The following is a 20,815-nucleotide window of genomic DNA, read 5'->3' on the forward strand; positions in this document are numbered from 1 at the left end:
GTCTCATATTACTAACTGATACTGTCCGACCAAACCAGTTCTTACGGCCGAAACCGAAACCGACTTTCAGCTTTAGTCACAGTTTCGGTTTCGGCTGGCGCAGTGGTATGCGCGGTGGATTTACAAAACGGAGGTTCTGTGTTCGATCCCCGGTTAGGCAGATTGAGATTTTCTTAATTTGTCCAGGTCTGGCTGGTGGCAGGCTTCGGCCGTGGCTAGTTACCACCCTACCGGCAAAGACGTACCGCCAAGCGATTTAGCGTTCCGGTACGATGCCGTGTAGAAACCGAAAGGGGTGTGGATTTTCATCCTCCTCCTAACAAGTTAGCCCGCTTCCATCTTAGACTGCAATATCACTTACCATCAGGTGAGATTGTAGTCAAGGGCTAACTTGTAAAGAATAAAAAAAAAAGAAATAATGCAAGTAACCAACAGCGGTAACTATCGTCGGCCGAAGTCTACCAGATACCTAATTATCACAATTAGCCGATATTTGAAGCATAAAATATTAATCGCAAGTTGCGAATTGAATTTATTCTAGGTATAACACGCTATGATTTTTATCAACATAAACTGGGCTACTGCTACTTTCAATATGTACAAAGTATATCTCATATATTATGTGAGTAAGTATAAAAAAAGTATTTCAAGTAACTCATATTAGAAAAAGATTTCTCATTTTGTAATACCCTTGTCAAAAATGTCGTGCACGCGACTGCTATATTCAGATAATGTACACAAACGTGCAGGCAAAGTTATTACTTTCTGTAGATATTAAAATCATACGTAGGCTTTTTATCTAAGCCATTCCTCATTTTCTAACTTTATACTTATTCTACGAGTATCTAATAACAAAATTTGTTTGTTTGATATGAGAAATTGAATTACCACCGATACTGACAGACAGATTGTCTGATTGGTTGTGAATTTGATTGGGTCCCTAGAAGTTGGTGAAATCGCAGCCCCTCAATCAAAAAATAATTCAAATGCGCAAGCCCCATAAAACTCTTTATAGTCTTAGATCCGCATTAGACACGACCTCCACCCATCTGTTTAGTGGATGAAAAGCATTTTAAATCAAATTTAGTACGTTCAAAACATGTTTCGAATTAAACTCCTGTCCAAACTATTTAATGATAGTTAATAACAGTTTGGCCAGAAAATATTTTAGGCAACCTATTCGCAATATATTTTTCAACGTACTATATTTTATATAAAACACTTTTCATTCAATAAACAGATGGGTGAAGTTCGTTTCTATTATAAAATAGTATATTATATATATTAATATTTTGTTAGGTTTTCTCAGATAGTAGCAGATACAAAATCTGCAGTTATGTTAGGATCGCTAGTTTGGCCATGTTTTTATTGTAAACATGCTCCTTCTAAGGAATGGTAGATAATTAATCAATAAGTTGTACGGTGTAAATAAGGTACATTGAATAAACTATTTTAACTTTAAAGTAATAATTAAAACTTGGGGGCGGCAGAAAGTCAGTGGGAAGTTAACCCCGGGCGGGGAAAACCCACGCTTCGCCACTGAAAATAACCTAATCTTAAAATTACTATATAACAGTGATTGATGATACACTCTCCAATCAATTGCTACAATCGCATTTGTTATACGACATACCGACATAAAATAAACAAGCGTAGCATTCAGACTCCATATAGACGAATTTAGACTTTCATTCATCCGGCCACTTTCTCCGCCAATCGCCAAGTCACCCATAAACAATTTAGGTATAAAATCTAGGTCACCTTCATACGCACAAGGCTTCGAGAGCGGTGACGACACCGACTCGTCTCTACTCTACGGAGAAAGAGCGAAAAACAGACTTATTGTCTTCGAAATTCGGTCATCGGCACCACAACTCTACGTGAGCCTATTGCGGAAATTATTTCCTTTTTGCGAAGAATTCATTTCGGTTTCATTGGTTCTAGTTACATTAAATATTGCGTTTTACTTTTGAATAGAAAAATGCCTTAAAAGCTCGTGCTTTTTCAGATCAAGTTTAAATTATTAATTAGCAATAAATTGCTATACTTTTATAAAATGTTATTCAGTATTTCTGTGGCTTTTTAACCGACCTTCAAAAAAAGGAGGAGGTTCTCAATTCTTCGCGTATTTTTTTTTAATGTTTGTTACTTTATAACATCGTCATTTCTTAACCGATTTTAAAAATTGTTTTTTTATTTGAAATAATATAACTACTTTCAGATTGATCCATTAAATTTTTATGAAAATCGGTTGAGTAATTTTAAAATTATTTATTGCCCGTACTGTGATGCTTTCGTTCACTATGATAAGACACACTAAAACCAGACAACAATAAACTCAAAATACAACTATAAACTCAATAGCGAAAAATTACATCGTGCTATCTTCTGATCACTTGGAAGGATATTACTTAAAATGTGAAAAACATTAATTAATCAATGACGGACTTGGACAGTTCAGATGGACAGTGAACATAGTATGTACCTAGTAAGAAATGATCGATATAGCTAAAAATTTATTAAAAAATAATAACCATAAATAGATATATACCTTCCTAACGGATAGAATATTTTATTTCTTGCTCGACTACAAAAAGCGATATCAAAAGAGCCCTTGGTCAAGCGTGTGTAGGTCAAGGACTCGGTCATCGACCTTGCGGCTGCCCACGGAACTTTGTTCTTTTTGGAGTATTTCGGTGCGCTTGTTAAGGACCAATAAGGCAGGAAGTAATCAAACCCAAGGGTGAATGATCGCTATACCTTTCTAAGATGATCATGATTTAGTTTAAAATGCAGCGTTAACTTTTATTTATTCCCTGGCTATGCCCTGCGGTTTTATCTACGTAGACCCTGTTTTAGTAGAAAGTTTTATGAAGGCTTACTTGTCTACGTCTGATGGATAATAGAAACGCAATCTAAATTGGAACGCGCTTGCCTGGAAGATGCCTATTCACTCTTGCCTCAAAAGTGTTAGGGGAACGATATATCGACCGTAATAAAATTAATAGTCTATGGCTTTTCCAGATTATAATTGTATCCAGATCTATTCAGCCACTCTAGCGAAAAATCCATACTACCAGACTTTTGTGTGTAGGAGTGTAGAGGTACTACATTCAAACGTATTATTGTAGGTATTTATTACTTGACTATTTACTAGTACCAATCTCGTAGACCGTAAGATAGAGGAACCGAAATAATACGAGCCGAAAAAGTTTCCACCGAGATGAAGATAACAATAATTAAAATGACGGACACATCAGAAGGTATTAATATAAAATATTAAATGATATTACGAATGTTCAAATACAATAAAATGGTTGCTAATGAAAATTTACGACCTATTGTGTGAAGCCTCATTTTATACCCTCAACAAAAAAGGCAAAAACGAATTCGATTTGCGTTCCAACATTTTTATTTGTAGCTTGTTTCTTGTAAGATGAATGGCGACTCAAAGTTGGCATGTTATTACGGAGAAATATATTTAAACCGCATATTACCGAAGCAAATTATGAAATATATCGTTACGATTTATTATACGAAACTCATAATGTACAGAGTATATTACAATTATAGCAGATGGCACACCTTTTTTTTTAGTTATCGCGCGAAATCTCTCTGAGACCCGACTTACAGTGCTCGCCACGGATCTTTGTGTTAGTGAAGTTAGCAACAAATGAATGCGCAATGAATCAATAACGGTACAAACGGCGCGGGTGGGGAGTGTTCGTGTCTGTACGAATGCGCATACTCATTCCGCAGCTAACTTCACAAATATAAAGATCTGTGGCGAGCACTGTACTGGGGGAGAAGACGGCTTATGTGGGACTTACCACTCAAACTAGCTGGTGTCTCCATTGCACTACGCCTCTATGGCTCGTCTGTTAGTGAATAATGTCTTGTACAACGTGAGACACATCTAATGTTTAGTGGAAAACTATTGCCTTTATCGGTGCAACACTTTACAGGCACTCAAGTAACTCATCCTACGAAGCCAAACCCTGCGCTTGTTGATTTGAGCCTTATAAGCCTGTATTTTCACAAGCAACCAATAAATTACCCTTAAAAACCAAACAAAGCAATGCTGCTTTGCAGTAGGAATAAATACTGCAACTTCTAATGGCCTATAGCCTATACAAATACTTTGTTAGAAAATAACTTTATTCTTCCCCTCTACAATGGATCAAGAACACAATTACCTAGTGATCATCTCCGTAAACGAGCTCGAAATCTGACGCGGTACCAGAGTACAGTACTAGTACTAGCTGAGACCAATTATAGAAGGACCTGTATAGCACTTACAGTCACGAACAAAATTGTCTGTCATTTTCAAAGGAAAACGAGCTTGGATTTTGTATATATCTTATACTAAACTAGAAGTTTTTGGGTGTTTTTTACACAATTCAATTACACAAAAAGGTATTTTTACGGAGCTCTTTAACCGACGAATACGATTACAACTATTTAACATCGATTTTATAAGAGACAGTTTTTATAATGGCATTAGATCGTTGATCATATACTTTGACAGAAAAGTAACGTCTAGCGCGGCAGGTCCTATACAATAATTGGTCTGAGAGTACTAGAGTCTTGTACAACAGTAAGAAATTCTTACCTCTAAAAAGTCTCTCTATTATCTAGTATCTTGATGAATACCTACCTACCTATCTATTTTTATTGAAACTGTGAGTTTTTTAATTCTACCATAATAATTAAATATTATATAACAAATAAGAAACTTAAGCTGACTTATTCTAATAACTACACAAATCATGTCCGCTCGGAGTTGTGGCAAGAATACGGGCTGCATTTCCTCGGTGAAATAATTCGGAGAAACTTTGTGGTATGCGACTACTACCAAGGATCTCCAATGCAAAAGGGACAAAAGTAACTCTCAGTCAGAGAGGCATACTTGTGCATAATTAGCTAGGTAGATTATAATAAGGTAATTAAAACTTTTTTGACGACTTTTTAGTTTCAAGTTTTGGGTTTTTTAGCGTGAGAACTTTTTAACATTTGATTACATGGTTATTACAAGTTCGAGTAACAAAATATATGAGAATTTTTTTTATAACGGTCAAAGAGTCAGCCAAACAAAAAGCTGCCCGTTACAGGCAAGGCGGAAGTGGCAGGCCAACGAGTTCAAAAAAAGGTTTACAGTAATTCGGCGATAAACGTAAACTCGACCCATGTTCCTAAATAAGAAGATAATATGTAAATTCACACGCTGCCTTGTTCACTCCCACTGATGATTTTTGAATATAATAAAAAAAATATAATGAATATTTGCACACATGTAATATGTATTAGTCTATACTAATATTATAAAGAGGTAAAGTTTGTAAGTTTGTAAGTTTGTCACATTTTTTAAATGGGGTAATCTTCGGAACTAGTGGTCCGATTTTAAAAATTCTTTTTCACCAATAGAATGCTACATTATCGGGGAGTGCTATAGGCTATATTTTATATTGGTATCATATATATTAGCCGAGTTATCACAGTTTTTGTCATACAGGTCGGACTGAAAATCCTCTTAAAAAGACTTATTCGAATGCGCTGCCTTAACTATTGTGTAAAATTGAAATTAATGTATGGAGACTTTATGTATCTTTAAAAGTTCTACAAAAAGTCCGCGACACCATATATCTATCTTCTATATATTAGCAGATATAGTACCTTTTGTGTTTTAAAAATTATTAATTTTATATACTTAGGTTTACGTCATTATTTATACAACTAAACTTTAATCCTTATTAAAATAAATTATTTAATAATCACAAGGATATTATGGAGATAAGATTTGCCCTTTACAGTATGTTAATTACTTTAATAGTTTCGGAGATAATACAAAATTTCTAAAAGACGCATTTCTAAATTCCGCTATATGACGCCCGGCGCTTTCATTTACGTAGTTCCCGTTCCCGTGTGAATATGGGGATCAAACATAGCCTATGACACTCGCAAATAACGTAGCTTTCTATTGGTAAAACAATTTTCCAAATCGGTCCACTAGATCCAGAGATTACCTCCTACAACCACACAAACTTTACCTCTTTATATTATTAGCATAGAAGTCTCTATTTCTCTTGGTCATACCACCACTCTCGAAGGACTGGACCGATTTTGCTAGGGGTAGGAGTAAGATAGAGAAGTTACAGGGTAGGGTAGGGTACGGGTAGGGAAGCGTAGGGGTAGGGTAGGTTTAGGGCCGGGTTTAGGGTAGTGGTAGGGTAGGGGTAGAGGTAGGGTAGTGGTAGGGTAGAGGTACGGGTAGGATAGGGAAGTAGTTGGGTAAGGGTAGGATAGGCGTGAGATAGGGGTACGGGTGGGATAGGGGTAGGAAAGGGATAGGGTACGGGGAGGGTAGGGGTAGGATGGGGGTAGGGTGTAGGTAAGGTAGGGGTAGGTTTGGGGTAGGGTAGGGTTGGGGTAGTGGTAGGGTAGGGGTAGGATAGGGTAGGGGTAGTAGTAAAGTTGACATCGAAATTTACGCGGACGAAGTCGCGGGCGTCCGCTAGTCTACTATATATTATGGAAGAGCGGGGCCGCCCGTCACAAGTTACAGTAGTAATACTGCAAACTTAATGGGATGGTTCCAATCACAATATTACTGCTATGTTTGAAAATAATGTACTAATATGTTGAATCTTTGGAAATAAACTATATTTGTATTTATATACCTAATTTTCTATACAAAACAAAAATTTAAGAAAATAAGTTTGCTTTTCCTGAGATTGAAAGGAAAATGTGAGCAAAACATGTATTTTTCAAAAAAATAAACTATTGAGAAAATGTAATATGTTTAAAAAATACAGAATTACATTACATATAGGTATCATCATCATCATCATCATCATCATCAGCCGATGGACGTCCACTGCAGCTGGACGTAAACCTTTTGCATGGACTTCCAAACACAACGGTCTCGACTCGCCACCATCCAACTGCTGCCTACTACGCGCTTGATATCCTTGGTCTACCTAGTGGGGCATCATCATATTCGGCTCACTGTTGAGCTCGAGTCTCCTCTCAGAATGAGAGGGGTTATAATGCACATAACTAAAAAATTGGAGGTGCATGCCCCAGACCGGATTCGAACCTACGCCCTCCAAATCGAAGGCATAGGTCGAAGCATAGAGGTCATATCCAATGTGCTTTCACGGCTCGCCAACCCGCTTGGTGTCCTCCGTCCACCTAATGGGGCATATTAAAACCCTTTATACTGCTCCACCACAGTCTTGGGGGAAAATGTTTGACAGTAACGATTTTAAGGTTAAACGATATTGACTACGAGTAACAGCTTCCCTTGCTCTCCGAGGTACGGCGGTGTCACACCACCGAACTGGTACTGATATATTATTGAAAAAAAGGAAAACTTAATATTTCATAAGCTGACCGACCCAGGATCTCGTGATCAAACGAACCCAACCATAGATCAATTTGTTTTAGTACGAGTATTTAATAATAGTAGAGCCGTGATAGCCCAGTGGATACGACCTCTGCCTCCGATTCCGGAGGGTGTGGGTTCGAATCCGGTCCGGGGCATGCACCTCCAACTTTTCAGTTGTGTGCATTTTAAGAAATTAAATATCACGTGTCTCAATCGGTGAAGGAAAACATCGTAAGGAAACCTGCATACCAGAGAATTATCTTAATTCTCTGCGTGTGTGAAGTCCGCCAATCCGCATTGGGCCAGCGTGGTGGACAATTGGCCTAACCCCTCTAATTCTGAGAGGAGACTCGAGCTCAGCAGTGAGCCGAATATGGGTTGATGACGACGACGATTTAATAATAGTAAAATCTGTTGTAGTTTGCCACGCTATGTAGTTGCTAATAATACTTAATTGCAATAAGTGTCAACATATATTAATAACAATTAATATAAAATTAAATATGTATATTAATAAAATGAATTATTTTCCGTATCTACACGTCCTATACAAGCTCTGAATATTACAATTCTGTATGTGTATAAAGTAACATCGTGGAATTCGTACCACTAGTTAATAAATACAATAACTATTTATCTACACATATTTATACCCACATTTAGCATTATAACTCACAGGTGCATAGCCTTAGGGGTTTACTTTGTAAGTAACGTATAATTTGCAAACATAAAGAATCAGCAACGCATTGTTTATTGATTCCCTTTTATAACAATCATACTTAATCCTCAATAAATTTTTTAAACGTAGTCTAGGTTGAAATAGGCACAATACAAAAACAAAACATTGAAGATATCAATATAAATATCGATCGAGAACTTGTGATGCCTCATTTTAAAAAGGATGAAAGGAGAAGTCAATGAGTGGGCCCACTTTTGAACTTTAAGTGTACCTATGTGCCGTTCTGAAAGTTTAAAAAAAATGTATCTACTAAAAATCTTGGACTTTATAGTCACATTAGGAGTTGGGCTGTGGTGACTTTAGAGGAAGGAAAACCTCGTCTACTCCAGTGAAGACGCTGAGGTTGACTAGGTAATCGAAATAACCTTTGGCTTCAAACGTTGACGTTGATCAACGCGCCTATTTTTTACATCTCTTTGCAGTAAATTCATATTTGTGACACTTTCAATTCATTTACCGACTTATCATGTTTTGTTAAAAAAAATGCAGAGTTCTTTTGCTTCAAAAATTGGTTCTTCAAACATTAAACTACGATGGCTGCGACCAATGGATCGGGTGAACTCTGAAAGGCGATTACGAAGTGATGCGAAGCGATGCGAATATACTGATATCTGCATTGCAGTTTAGATGACACTGCGGTAGACATCAGAGAAATCAGCAAATTGCGATTATGTCTCGCTACTTTATAGTAGAGACAGTTGCCAGCAACGAGCCTTAGGGGAATCGAACAGTGTTTGTGTAGTTTCTGCATTAGAAATATTTTTCCGACACATGTCACAAAATACGACTAATTGCTATTATACTCCAGGCTTGTTCGGGTCTGAACCTGGTAAAGAGTAAGAAGTATTTTAAGTATGAAGTATCGCTTAGTCTTATGAAGGAAATTAGGTATGGTAAAAACTTAGTTGCCAAATTGTTTGGCATTTTGGATGCAATCGTAACTGGTGATATATGAGAGTTCAAAGTGGTTTTTGGAATGGGCATACCTAGGAAAGTGGGAGTCAAGGTAAAATGGTTACGTCAATATGACATCTTCAGGTTATAGCATGGTCTGTATGAACTCTTGACTCTTGAACTGACTCTGAACAATTGAACCAGGTCCTTATATATATTTAATTTTTTTAGTCTTTATAAATTCCTAGTGGATTCCCGCGAATCCGTTCGCGTAATATAAGTCTTTACAAATCCCGCAAGAACCATAATTTTTTGAGGATAAAGGTGATCTGCTCCAAGGTCCAATTTATCTTACAAAATTCCATATAAATCGATTCAGCGGTGTGGGCGTGAAAATATAAAAGGCAGATAGACAGCCAGACTTACTATCGAGTTTCTTAGTATGGATGGATATGGATTCCCATCGGTTTACCGGTTGGAATTTGTTTTAAAATAGCGTTAATAATTAAGTAAGTAAGGTAAATGAAAGAGGATGGACGTGAACTTGTTTATTTAGGCAATGTAAGCGGTAAAAAACCTTTTATAATAAAAAGGCACATTTTTGTTTTTTATGCTAACCAGGTATTTTGGTTAATTGTCTGGTCGGTCTCAATTATTGTAATATTTTAGGACTTTTGTGGAAAATGTTAAATTGTTTAACCGTCCTCAATAAAAAGGTTTAGTATGTGATCCGGTATATATTTATGTTTATTTGTTCGCAATTTTCTCGAAATCACCTCAACTGGTATGGGTGGTTTTTTTACCCAAATTTTACATGGTAGATATACAATATTGACATTCGTTGTTTTCTGAAAACAATTAGAGTAACTTTCATTATTAGTAAATAAACATGTAGTAGGTAAAAAAATAAAACACACTAGAAAAATCTTACCTTATCAAACGCAATAAATGGGTTAATATAGTGGGCGTAGCCTGGGGGATCGGGGTTGTGATATTGTTTAGCATTTCGTAAAAGTCATATTTGTCCCTCTAGGGCAATAGGGACGTTGACAAGTCGCTCTAATAAAAATGTTCGTATGTATTATAATTTATGTTTGTTTACGAAGAAGAATACATAGCTGACGTAACTATAGATGGTTAGACCTTTGACACTTTACAAATTAAGACTTTGCAAAAGGTTTTTAAGTACATATGGCTGAATTGCTTGCTTTGCTGACTCTATGAAGTTTGGATCGTGGTAGACGTTTTGGTAGAGGTTTTCACAGTCTCCACTCACAGTGGTATGCGCGGTGGATTTACAAGACGGAGGTCCTGGGTTCGATCCCCGGCAGGGCCGATTGAGGTTTTCTTAATTGGCTATAATATATAATCTGGCTGGTGAGAGGCTTCGGCCGTGGCTAGTTACCACCCTACCGACAAAGATGTACCGCCAAGAGAGGCGCTCCGGTACGATGTCGTGTAGAAACCGAAAGGAGAGTGGATTTCATCCTACTTTTAACAAGTTAGCCTGCTTCCATCTTAGATTGCATCATCACTTACCAACAGGTGGGATTGTAGTCAAGGGCTAACTTGTAGAGAATAAAAAAAAAGCTTTGGGAGGTAGCCAGGTAACGAACATTGTACATACGTACACCCTGAAAATTTGCATCAAATAGCTGACAAGCTTTCAACTTGAACTTAGTAGGAGATAATAGTACAATAGTTGAATATTATTATTTTCATTTATTTATCATCATCATCATCATCATCATTAACAACCCATATTCGGCTTACTGTTGAACACGAGTCTCCTTTCAGAATGAGAGGGGTTAGGCCTTAGTCCATCGCACTGGCAAATGCGGATGCTTCACACACTATGAAAATTCTCAGGATTTCTCAATTCTCCTCTCGATGTTCAAAAATGGATGTTTTAAGCCTAACCTTAGTGTAACTTAGACCACTAGATCTGAATTCGGTTCCTTAACTGTGCTATTGGGGTCATAAAGGATAGAGATACCTGGATTCTATTCTGATTTTTCAATCAAAATGGAATCCTATAAGATCTTAATACGAAACTGGTGTTTGTAGATCCAATTTAGACTCCCTACTTTCCACAAGCTACCCTTGTACATAATATGTATTCTGTGTATTCTGTGCCTGTATTGCTATAGTTATATACGGTGGCATACACGAATTCGCAGAAGATTCTCCTGAGCGAATGTTTAATTAACGTGCCGGGTCTATGCGACCAATGAACCCAGATCGGTCAAAGCCTCGCACTGCCTGTTCGCTGCACGCTCATTATTTGCTCCTTACACATTTTATTTCTCAACTTTATGGCTGTCTCGAGTCCTAACTCCCTTTCTTGCAATTTTCTTTTATTCCCACTTTTTATGTCTGCAGCCTGAGTATTACGTTTCAGAGTGAAGTAAAATTGTTTGATGCATTCATTTAAAGTTTATTCTCCATTTATAATATTACAAGAATGTAAAGTTTTTGGTTCTGTAGGGGGTAAATCTACTAAACTGATTTTGAAATGTCTTTTACCACAGAAAAGCCACGATATTTATGAGTGCCCTTTACTTTAAGTTTCAAGTTAAATGCTTTTACATATTTTTTTGCAGACTACATCCATGCCGATTAGTCAGCTTTCCCTAATCTGCAATTAGTCGAACGATCTCTAACTGTAATGATAACTACCTACCAGCGGCGAAGAGTATGTACAGTCCTATTCCCGCCGGGTTACCTTTTAAAAATCCATACCTAAATAACTATTCATTAATGTATGAGAAACCGGAGTTTATATCAAGCGGTATTTTCTTTTCTTTGGGAATTTTCTTTTCTTTGGGACGCGACGGTTTGCCTTCGTGAAAATTCCATCCTTCGCCACTGCTACCTTCATAACTTATTAAAAACTTGTTTAATAATGAAATACGAGCATATTAAGTTATATTATCGTGATCAGATTGTCTTGCCGACTATTTATCGTAGTCCGGCAATCTGACGTAAGTAGTTTTATGAAAAAAATTAGTTACATCCAAATCGTCTTGCCTCGAAACCTTTTTCATACGCCCATGGATGAGAATCCGCTTTCCCTACGCCTGACTACGCCACTATAAGTATTCTATTCTTTCATGCTTATTATCTTTTGATATCAGCTGAGATTTCCGATCGAACTTGTTTATGAAATTAAAAAGCTATTCGGTATCAACCAATTCAGTTAGAAATATTTTTTCAAATCCAACATAGCAAAGAGAAAGGTAGGACCCACTGACACACTTAGAGATCACTTTCCTTGTGACCATTGTTAGGAGGAACTTGCTAATGATAGAGACACATTGTTTCGTTAACACCCTAATTCATTATTACAGAACTGGATAATTTATTTGACACATTAGAGCTTTTATTTAGAGTAACTATCGCCTTTCGTCTATGGCTAGGTCTGTTAGTGACGCTTTTTTTACAAACCTGACGTGACGTAGGGGGGTTATGTTCTACGATGTACGTATGTAGGTATGTACTATATGTACTATATACTATATGATTAAAATAAGAAATATAACATGATTCAAGAATATTTAAAATTCAACCCCTGAAGTGGTGAAATAGGGGTTAAAAGTTTATATTTACTTCCACGCGGACGAAGTCGCGGGCGTCCGCTAGTACCTATAAGCTATAAACAGAATGACATAAAAGACAAAATATTCCCATCATACATTAAGGGGCCAGTGATCTTTACTTGACACCCCTGAACCAGTTCGGCGAATTACTACTTTAAAATATTTTGAAAATAAAATGCCTCGATGTTTACTTTGTACGATGCGCACATCATAATTATCGAGAGAAATCAAAGTTCCAGAGCACGTCTCTTGGGAGGATGGTTGTGATTTTATTTATTAAATGTTTAAAGAAAAAAATGTACGGTATTTTAAATTGTTATCTAGAGGAAATCTGTACGTGAGACTATATTTGTAAAGGAGTCCATAATTTTATAGCTTATTCATGTTGATATATATTTTAAAAGCATTTTCCGAAGAAGCTATGGTAATATTGTAATCTATACTAATATATTAAACAGAGATAAAGTTTGTGGTCACATACAGTGTAAAATTAGGTAGATACCACTAATCTATTATCTGTTTTCTATTATAGTATAATATAATATTATAAAGCTGAAGAGTTTGTTTGTTTGTTTGTTTGTTTGATTGTTTGTTTGATTGAACCCGCAAATCTCAGGAACTACTGGTCCGATTTGAAAAATTCTTTCAGTGTTAGATAGCCCATTTATCCAGGAAGGCTATAGGCTATATATAATTCCCGTATTCCTACGGGAACAGGTATAAAACACTGGCTGACGTCGCGCGGTTTCATCCGTGTGGTTCCCGTTCCTGCAGTAATGCGGGAATAATATTAGCTTTTAGCCTTCCTCGATAAATGGGCTATCTAACACTGAAAGAATTTTTTAAATCGGACCAGTAGTTGCTAAGATTAGCGCGTTCAACTAAACAAACAAACTCTTCAGCTTTATGATATTAGTATAGATATGGCAAATATCGTTTGATAAAGAAAAAAAATAAACACCCAGTTTGTAAAGAAGCCCACAACAAAGCCAGGTATGATAGTAGAGAAACATGAATGTAAAGACAAGTGTAAACAAAACTGCGCTCGTAAATGCCACAGCCTCGGGCGACTCGTTCACTCGGACCGGCTCGCCACGGCCGGCTATTGCACTGAAGACGCACCAAGTGCAAGGCAAACCTGGTGCACGTAATACTGCATTGCGATTACAAAAGCTAGACTCAACCTTATAATCTTACACGTATCGCGAGTAAAAATAGAACGCGCTTTAAACAACTCGTAGTGCACGAATGGATCTCGTTAGCTTACTTGCTCGTTAGCTTTAAAATATTTTTTCTTGAGCTTTTTATATGAGCTGTTTCACCGCGGTAATTTATAAATGATGTTTTTTTTTGTTTTTTTTTTGCTTACCTCAATAACTCGACGACTAAAGAGTTGGTCATCAGTAAAGAGTCGATCTAAAACTTATAGGGTGTAGATCTAAAACTTTTAAATATCACGTGTTAAGATGGTTGATGGAAAAACAGCGTGTGGAAACCTGCATTCTTGAGAATTTTCTTAATTCTCTACGTGTTTGAGGTCTACCAATCCGCATTGGTCCAGCGTGGTGGACTATTAGCCTCACCCTGAGAGGAAACTTGTATTCAACAGTGACTCGAATATGGTTTGTTAAGAAGTCAAAAAATATGCGCCAAAAAGAGACCAATTTTCATCAACCAAAATTTTGTCCTATCGCAAACGAAAGAGAGCGTGATGTGTTGACAAAATGATCTTATTATCTCTCTGAACAACTTGATCAGAGAGATAACAAGATAATATTGTCAACTTGATTATTAAAATAAAAGAATATAATTAAATATATCAAGTTTTTTTGTTAATAAAAACACTGATTACATAAAATAATTTAAGGGACGTAAACAACCAAGATTTAACAATACAGTAGATGTAAAATACCTAACAAAGATGGGTCTTTCGAAGGTCAAAGTCAGATCTGCTAGGTTAGTTCACCAAACACAAAAAAAAATTTCCTTATCGTTCGAGTCGCTATCAACCCATAGCTCACTGCTGAGCTCGAGTCTCCTCTCAGATTGGCAGACTTCACACACGCGGAAAATGCTCTGGTATGCAGGTTTCCTTCACCATTTGAGACACGTCATATATTTTTTTTAAATGCACACAACTGAACAGTTGGAGGTGCATGCCCCGAACCGGATTCGAGCCCACCACCCTCCGGAATCGGAGGCAGAGGTCATATCCACTGGTCTATCAATTTTTTTCTTCCTTATAAACTAGTGTAAAGGTAGCGATGTTTTGTGCCGTTTCTTATCTTACCTATACCTTAATGAAAGTCGAAGTTAATACCTGTTTCCAGTAACAGTCTATTTTAACGCAAGTTTATTACACTGGCTGTCGGATTAGTGTGCGACCGTTAGATATAGGAGAAAAAAATAATTAAGAAAACGTCTCGTTTGTTCCGTTTCACCGTTACATGACATTCGACCCTGACGCCCAGTTTTTAGTTTCGACAAAGCTTTTGTTAGTTTACCCAGAGTGTTATGCAGTCTTATCGAAACTTTAAGAGTATGATAATGGTTTGAACAATATTAAATAGGAATATTGAGAAAGACTCTTTCCTATATATCTAACTATGTCATTTGGTTTTACGTATATTATTTAACTACAAGACGCCCACGACTTCGTCTGCCCTTAAACCTACTTAATCAGGCGCTCTTTGACATGTCTAGCGGTTTTTGAGATGACTGATGAGTGACCTTTTACTTTTATAAATTTAAATATTATGAAGTGATTCATCAATGTATGGAATACTCAGTTCACGTTTCAATAAATCAGCTTCATCAATTAATATTGATGTGTTAAATCGACACGACTATCATCAATCTGTCAGACTTTGAATTATACATACTTGGATACCAACGTCTTATTCAACGTTTTGTGTAAAACAATTCAAGTTCAAGCATTCAATACCGCTATACACAATAAAGCTGTGCATTTTTCTACATTAATCAACGCTTACTATTACAATAGCGTTATAATTACCGCAGATCACCATTAAAAGCTCGAGCCTTTACGGTCAGTCGCGTTATGGACGTACATATGCTGTAGTCGTATCGGTGTTTAATTAGCAAAACACGCGGAAGCACATTATTCATATTCATTAGCAGCATCACGGGCACGAGGCAAGCTTCCTTAGTTTTTAGCTGCGGAGTCTGGCGCTGGCCGCATCATCGCGTGACGCTCAACGCTTGCGCGCACTTAAGGGGACGCCGGCGCAGCGATTCATCTCATATTCTATCGCCTTCTAGAGTTCCTGATTGGATTATGATTGAGAATGACAAAAATAGCCCAAACACAACTTACATAGTAAGTACCTACACTACATACGAGTAAGAAAGAATGAAAATACACTTTATTGTACACTCGCGGACGTCAGCAACTTCGTCCGCGTGGAATTCAGTTTTACAAAAACCCCGCGGGAACCATGGATTTCACCGGGATGAAAGTAGCATATGTGTTAATCTAGAGTAAAATCTATTTTCATTTCAAATTTCAGCCGCATTGCAAAGGAGGAACAAACATAACATTTTTTTTATTTTTTATTAGTGTGATCTTTACTTGACTTGACTTTATAATATTAGTGTGATCACGAAGAACATACAATACAATAGATATTATAAAAAAAATACTAAATGTACAATAGAGGACCTTATTGCTAACAAGCGATGAACAAGCGAACCTAATGAAGAAGCTAATAATAAAAATTATAAAGATATAGGATTAAGGTGTACAGAAGTAATAGAGAAAAGAAAGAAAATAATATATACAAAATACTAAGATTCGTATCTAAATATAGGTAATAAGGATGCAAATCTTTGCATTCCATATTTTACTGTATTCTAAGTGAACGTAAACGTACTTCTAGATCTTACAACTGATTTCTTCATGATGTTAAGAAAAGTTGCATACATATTAAAGTAAAAGGAATTAGTAGGTACTTTGCATGAATATTATATTCGACTGATTAACACATCATGTAGGTATTGTTAGGTATCACCGTCAAATAGTTTACAGGTAGGTTAACTTAAGGTTCTTTATTTTTTGTGGTTTGATTCAATTTTCATTGAACCAACCAAAAAAACTGCTGTCATATTAGACAGTTATGGCAACTATCCACTGGCAAAGATGTAGAACGAACTGATTGACCGTTACATAACAATTTTGGAAAAACCAATCTGAAATCTTTTAATGCTTCCATTTCATGAAACACAACATTTCATGACATCACGTCACGATGGTCGACCATCATGACCAATCATCACATCAATCCTATAATCACCAATCATCATCATCAGTTATATTTACTGTGATTTATTTTCGCAGTACCCTCTTAATACATCTCATGTTTATATTACGTCACTGCTCTGCTTATTTTGTACGTCGTATAACGTGCACTTCGCTTCGCTCTGTGATTTTAATTGTTCTGTAACTGTATTGTTTTTTAACTACGTAATTATTATAATCTATATCAATTGTGTACGTAATATGAATTGCAATGGCCGTGCCCTTGATTAAATCTTAAGTATTTTATTGTAGATACGAGTACATATTATACGAACTTGTTAGATTAAAATAAGTTAAATGAATAATCTGATATTAAAAAATATATTTTACAGTAAATAAAAACATTTACTGTATAATATAATTTTTTAGATTTATTTACTGGCGTAGGGAATGAAGTACAAAAGTTTGAAAATCAAATGCGTTTAATAATCGAAATTCCTTTTAAGTGAGCGCGTTATTTTTATCTTAAGTACTCATTTAATTTTAAGTGAGATCACAGGCAAACTCCAACTAAAGTGTTTTTCAGATAGCATGAGTACAGTGACAGTCGCCTGTATGAAGTTATACGTACTATTATCGTGAATCGCGGCAAACTTTCAAGAGTGAAACGAACGGTCACTCGCACCATCCTACATGAAACGAACTGTAGTCACTTAATACAAAAATACCAATCAAATTAAGAACCTCCTCCTTTTTGAAGTTGGTTAAAAAATGCATTGAATGCATCTTAAATGTTATGAATGTCCTGTAAACTTCAATTTTGAAGTCAATATCTATATTTATATGAATGGGTAGGGTAAGGGTAGGATAAGGGTAGGGTAGGGGTAGGGTAGGGGTGGAGTAGGAGTGCACATAAAGCGAAGCTTGTCCGGGTCCGTTAGTTGTTATATAAAATTTGTACGCTTTAATGTTTCCGCAGCATATTACTCTAACGCCTGCAGTTACGTCTTTACCAAATAATGTTTTTACTACCGATGATTTTATTCACGAATTCATCATAACGCCTAAAATTACCGGTAATAAGGAAATGTTTAGTTAGATATCTTCTCTTTATATAAATGTTTATACATATACACCTCTTGATAGCAACTAATTATTTTAATGCTTGTTAGAAAAACTTCTTCTAAATGGTCGATGCGTTTTTTTGTGAAGGAAGCGAGATTTTATCTTTCAATTGCGTCATTCTAAAAAAGTTAACCATATTATCATCAGGCTGATTAAATTCTTACTGGTAGATACAACAAGCCTTATCTATTAAGGATGTGAATGAGTATTTTTCCCTCTAGAAGAACCACTCAAGAAGATACAAGTGTTAGTCTCATAGAAGATATGTCTGAGACACACACAGCTCTAATATAACCTCTTCCGCGAATCCCGGAGGGTGTAGGTCCGAATCCGGTCCGAAGTGATCCTCCAACTTTTCAGTTATGTGCATTTTAAGAAATTAAATATCACGTGTCTCAAACGGTTAAAGAAAAACATCGTGAGGAAGCCTTCATACCTGAGAATTTTCTTAATTCTCTGGGTGAAGTCTGTGAAGTCGCATTGGGCCAGCGTGGACTAAATTGGCCTAACCCTCCACTTTGAGAGGAGACTCGTGGTCAGCAGTGAGCCGAATATGGGTTGATAATGATTATGTATCTTCGCTCGTGGCACAAAAAGTACCTTTTTACCACGAGCGAAGTTTCAATTTTTCAAAGTGTGTGTAAATAACCAAGTAGATAAGTACTATCTAGTTCTTAGCCGTTACTTCTATAAGCGCTAGTTATATTACGAGGCCAAAGTAGCGGTAAAAATTCCTCATAATATGAAATGCTAATATAGATCACTGGTGCATGAATAGTTTTCGTTATTTGTTTTTTTGATTTTGACTTGGTTGTTATGACCTGCTTGATGTAAATAATTTGTAACAATGATTAAAAACTATTATATTTTGTTGAGTAAAAGTTAATGTCAATAACATTATAGATCCAAAATAACAATCAAAGATTTACATTTGCGTTTTAAAATAATTATAAATTCCATTATTAGGAAGTTGGATTCTGTAGCCGAATAGAAAGACTTCGTCAGTCAATTGTCGTCAAGATGGTCGATCAAAGAATATCCCGATCAAAGCATCGATCGGTTCTCAATAATGCAGTGCGCTTACAATAAACTAGGTAAACTCGTAGGTAATGCCGATAATATCTAACAGCGTAGTGTAAAAACTGCATTGATGTGTATTGTATTATCTATAAAAGTGAAAGATTCTTGTATCCCATTTCGTAAGAGAACGATGGTGAGTGGGTTTATTCAGTTTGCGATCATTGTTGGATAAAACCGTTGTTCTAACGGGACAATTCCGTTGGCCCTTAGGTTGACTACGAAATCTATTTGAAACATCTTAAATTTGAAAGCATGAAGTCAGTAACAGTATTTAAGTAACTTTTTTTGTGTATTGTACTTTATATAACAATTTAATTTAAGACAAAACATGAAAATGTCCGGAATTTCTCTAGACGAGACCACAGAGACCACAGAATAGGGTCAACTTTCCGAGTAATGGTGATTAATTAATCGCAAATGTGTGCCGTCGGACAGAAAACATAAATTTGATTTGTTAAACCGACTAGGAAAACAGGTGGTGTCCTCAATTTGTTCAGAATTCGTGATTTCTCCACTGTTTCTTACCCCATTTGCGTAGTAGATAATTATTTTACCGAAATAGGATAATTCCGTATTAAACCTCACTCACAGTTTTTAAATTAATTAAATACTATTTTTTTTAATCGCACTTAAGTGATTTTTTTATTTTCTTGTTGACAGAAAGGCATTCATAATGATTAAGATCTAAAATCATGTTTTAACAGCACATAAAAAGCAAGTATTTGACTACAATAAACATTCTTCCACGTTTTTCGTCATATTGTTCGAAATCATCAGTTCATCGAACTGTTTAGTTGGCGACGTAATAAACTGGAGTGATTTGCAAATATTCAACATCGTGTTTTTAAAATGCAGCGAACATCTCACTACAAAAAGATAGGTACACGATCAACGAAGTAACTAAACAATTGAGACTTTTCAAAGACTTTTCGACAATAGAACAGTTTCCTAAAAAAATAACTGACAAGTTGATTTCTTAGGAAATAATACCGCAGATTCATTATGGAAATAATAAAACAGAGGATCACAATTGAGTACATAAGTGATAGCACAGCAGGCTAACTTACTAACTTTATCGTTAGTTAGTTGACATAATATACGAACCTACTACGAACTAGACAATTGTAGGTAACTCTTAAGTCACGTGATTTCGTATTCACTATTTATTTAATGCTAACTGATCAAAATTAAGATTCTATATAATATATGCCATCCGGTGTCTACTGACAACCCTTTGTGGACATCATAGAGTAGGTAGTAACATTTGCCAGTTGTAATTTTTGTTAACAACTTTTTTTCCGTTTTTTTTATTCTTTACAAGTTAGCCCTTGACAACAATCTCACCTGGTGGTACCTAAGTGATGATGCAGTTTAAGATGGAAGCTGGCTAACTTGTTAGGAGGAGGATGAAAATCCACACCCCTTTCGGTTTCTACACGGCATTGTAGCGGGCTAACTTGTTAGGAGGAGGATGAAAATAAACACCCCTCTAAGTTTCTACACGGCATCGTACTGGAAAGCTAAATCGCTTGGTGGTACGTCTTTGCCGGTAGGGTGGTAAATAGCTACGGCCGAAGCCTCCCATCCAGACCTGGACCAGCCAGACCTGGACCAATTAAGAAAATCTCAATCTGCCCAGCCGGGGATCCCAGGACCTCCGTTTTGTAAATCCACCGCGCATACCACTGCGCCACGGAGGCCGTTTCCTTTCCGTAATAGGCTTTACGGAATAC

General features: G+C 36.3%; 1 protein-coding gene across 2 annotated transcripts in view; it reads right to left on the reverse strand.

Annotated features, from left to right (window-relative positions):
* Nucleotides 1–20,815, reverse strand: part of LOC112043038 (uncharacterized) — a 69,203-nt gene that overhangs the window by 30,824 nt on the left and 17,564 nt on the right. The window lies entirely within an intron of this gene.

Source organism: Bicyclus anynana, chromosome 1 (genome assembly GCF_947172395.1).
Source record: "Bicyclus anynana chromosome 1, ilBicAnyn1.1, whole genome shotgun sequence".
Taxonomy (NCBI): Eukaryota; Metazoa; Arthropoda; class Insecta; order Lepidoptera; family Nymphalidae; genus Bicyclus; species Bicyclus anynana.